Source organism: Dioscorea cayenensis, chromosome 18 (assembly GCF_009730915.1).
Source record: "Dioscorea cayenensis subsp. rotundata cultivar TDr96_F1 chromosome 18, TDr96_F1_v2_PseudoChromosome.rev07_lg8_w22 25.fasta, whole genome shotgun sequence".
Classification (NCBI taxonomy): Eukaryota; Viridiplantae; Streptophyta; class Magnoliopsida; order Dioscoreales; family Dioscoreaceae; genus Dioscorea; species Dioscorea cayenensis.
The window spans coordinates 11,759,668-11,763,393 of record NC_052488.1 but is presented as its reverse complement, the minus strand read 5'-3'; positions in this window follow the sequence as shown (position 1 = coordinate 11,763,393).

Below are 3,726 nucleotides of genomic sequence, written 5' to 3'. Positions count from 1 at the left end.
AATTTGTGTTTCTTTACTAATTTTCATTTCAAATGTTTTTCTAATGTCCCCAAGACATGTTTGCCTGCACATTTAATCATAAATACCCAAAGTAGCATCAAATTAAGACAAATAAATTCTAAAAGGCAAGCTAAATACATGAAAGAGGTATATAAACATCTATATGAAATGCACTCATCACTAGTACAACGTAATATCAATGATATCAATCTGAATCATCCTTGGTGGCATCATCCTTAGTTTCATTGCCTTTCATAATTGGTGACCTACCCATGCTCTGCATTCTATCTAAGTATCTAGGCTATCTAGTGTAGCCATAGGTATTGCGCATCTGCCTGCAACATGTTTAGTACCTTGCTTATAAGAGTCTATGATGTGTTGCTAACAGAGTGTTATCCACACTACTTTGTAAGTATATGGGTCATAAAATAATAATGTGTGTGAGTAGGGTTGTCAAATCCATAGGGACTAAATATTACTAGTACTAGCTTTATCCTAGTTATCTAGCTAATAACCAACTTATCAACAAGAGAAAGGCTAATTAAAATTCAAGAATGAAAAGAACTAAGGTTAAGAGTCCAATAAGAAAATAACCAATAGGTGAAGAAGGTGTCCAGATAAGATTTCACTTGGGAATTAAGAATTAAGGTAATTACAATTATTATAGATTAAACTTTAGTATTGTTGGACCGAGGGGTTTCAAAAATATATCTAGTACTTTATCAAGTTGCCTGAATACCTAATCCTATGTTATGGTGGAATTGAATCTATTCTAATCCTACTTTCACATGATTACAAAGAGATCTAGGAATTAAAGCCCCAAAACACTATTTATGGAAGAAGAACCTCCTCTCAATGTCTTAAATGTAGGAATCAATGTGAACCGATATTGTCACCTTGGATCATCACTCTAGTGACTCCTTCAAACTCTCTCTTCTTTCTTGAACTCACCTCAAAACCCTAGATGTCATCCAAATGTCACTTTCCTAAAAACTCAATCCTAAATACCTTTTTTTAAGGCCTCCTTTTATACACCCACAAATAGAGTAAGTATACCAGAAAGTACATAGGCATGTACTTTGCCTGTGTAACTCTCTGGAAGCTTCAAAAACATCAATTCTGGGGTTACATAATCGTGTAGTTTGATTCATGCCTGTGTAGATCTCTCAAAGCTCCAAAATAGCAAATTAGGGTTACATGGGCATGTACATGGGAGTGTAGATCAATTCGTACCTGTGTAGATCTTTGGAATGCTTTCAAACATTGATTTTGGGGTAACAAAAGCTATACATGGCTGTGTAAAATAGTTCATGCCTGTGCAACATACTAGATCACTAGAAAGGCTTTGTCACTCAGTCAGGTTGGGCGTTCGCTACAGTATCGTAAAAGTGATTTAGTGATGTCAAAAATAGTGTACTACAAAGTTACTCTTCCAAAAATTGGATCAAATATCCTCAAACAAGTTTCTCTTGATCTATGTCCCCATTTTAGCCTAAATACAAAATAAAAGAGAATAAGCATCAAATCCAATCATATATTCATAATTACATGCAAAGTGCTATAAATAATAATAATCAAATACATTAATTCAATTACTTATCAATATATTCAATGTAGCCAACCATGAAAACAAGACAATTGACACTGCCTAGTTTCTATTGTGGGTAGGAGAGGTCATGCTCCAATAGAAGATCTTTCATTATGTTGTTTCTTGTGTGGATTTTCATGCACAATTCTAAGAGTGCACGGTGTAATTAGATAATTTCTCATTAATTCATAGCCAAATATATTATCAACCTTACAAACCTACAAGGGATATGTTCCATGTCTCTTGATTTGATATTATATGTGCCCAATAGAAAAGAGGAATAATGGATTTATTTTTTGTGCCTTTGTATAGATTAGGCAGGTGATAGTTGATGAGTGCATTTCTAATCATATTTTACTTACCTCCAATGCACTATTTTGCTTATCTTTTAGCACCTTCTTTTTATGAATGATAATATTGTGGGAATATTTGTCTTTGTTGCAGGCTTTTAAGGCTCAAAACACATAAGGAGTGAAATCAGAGACAAAAATCAAGCAAAGAAGATAATTTCTAAGTGTCCAAGGCGAGCATGGGCTTGCCATCTCCCCATAATTTTCTCTGAATGGGAACTCCTCTGCTCTTTAGCAAAAGCACGGGCAAGCATGAGGGTGCTATCTCCATGTGATTATCTCTGGATGGGAGTTGCTTGTGCTTTTAAGGGAAGCATGGTCTACGTGCTTCTTTCATGGTCCTGCTCAAGCTACGCACGAAAGCGGAGCACGCCTGTGCTTTCCCTGAGATTAATTCTAGATGACACTTAGTCCTTTTTGTTCAGAAGTTACAAGGTTTGCACGGTCTAGCACGACCATGTTAAGCCCAAAAAGTCCTTTTTATCTCCCAGATTTAGGGTTTGGATACATTTTTTGTTCGGGAGACTTCTTCTCCAGCAAGGGAGCCCTCAAGAATACGATGATCAGCCATCACCACATGAGCTAAGGGAATCAAGGTTGAGTTAGAGATGCCAGAGAAGTGGAGTGGCCCATTCCATGCAGTTCTTGAAGTACATTTGAAGAGACCTTTGTAAAGGGGGAAGTCATGATGTCTCTCTTACTTACATTTATCTTCTTCTCTCAAATGTATAAATTCATGAGGGGCTAACCATTCCACGGAGCCCCGAGTTTGTGAACTATGTTGTTTCTTATACTTTGACCACTTGTTTTTAATGCCTATGGAGTTCTATTGCATTCTTGTGTTAAACCATGTGTTGCATAACTTGGCATGCTCGATTTGCATAGTTGATTAGCAAACTTTGGCGTGTGTCAATTGCCGTAGTTGTAACCATCTTGCGTTGTTACAAAATTTAGCGTGCTTGAGACCTGTAGTTGCTTTAGCAAGACTTGGTGTATTTGAGTGTCGTAGATACAATAATGTTTTTGAGCACCAATAAGGATCTTAGAATGTACCTGGTAGACATTAGACTCAAGTCAGTTTCTTGGACACATAGGGATCATCCCGAGGGATTGCTCTCTTGTTATCAAAACTCAACCCTAGTCTACCTGGTTCTTCCATCCCTTTGTCCTTATCTTTGATTAGTAGTCAACTCCTTTGTCACCCCAATTTGATAGCCTATACATTAAAGGATCAATTAGTACTTGAAGTCCAGTCCCTACGATTCAACAACCCTACCCCCTCGTGGGGTACCATTATATTACTTGTTATGATCCATACACGTGCAGAGAGTGCATCAAGTTTTTAGAGCCATTGCCGGGGACTTGCAACTTTTAGGAAATTAGGATTATGGTGATCTAGTTGTTTTATATTATTCATATGTGAAAATAGTTCTTTTTTCTTTTTTCTTTTTTATCATTTGCTCATTTTTCTTTTCTTATTTCAATTCAAAATCTTGAGCTCATCGTGTTCTTTCTTATCTTGTGAAGGAATAATTGTATGACCCGAGGGAGTACTTCATCTACATTTGCAAGCCTTGATCCCAAAATCGAAAGAAGTTTGCAAAGAAGATTGAGGCAGGTCAATCTAAATAAAGCCGGGTCTGTAGAGGTTAGAATTGAGCTGAATCAAGAGGAGGAAATTATCAGGAATCAGCAACAAAGTATTTCATATTTTGCCCAACCAAACCTGGAAAGAGTGGGGTCTAACATCGTTTGTCCTCCTATTACAACAAACAATTTTGTATTGAA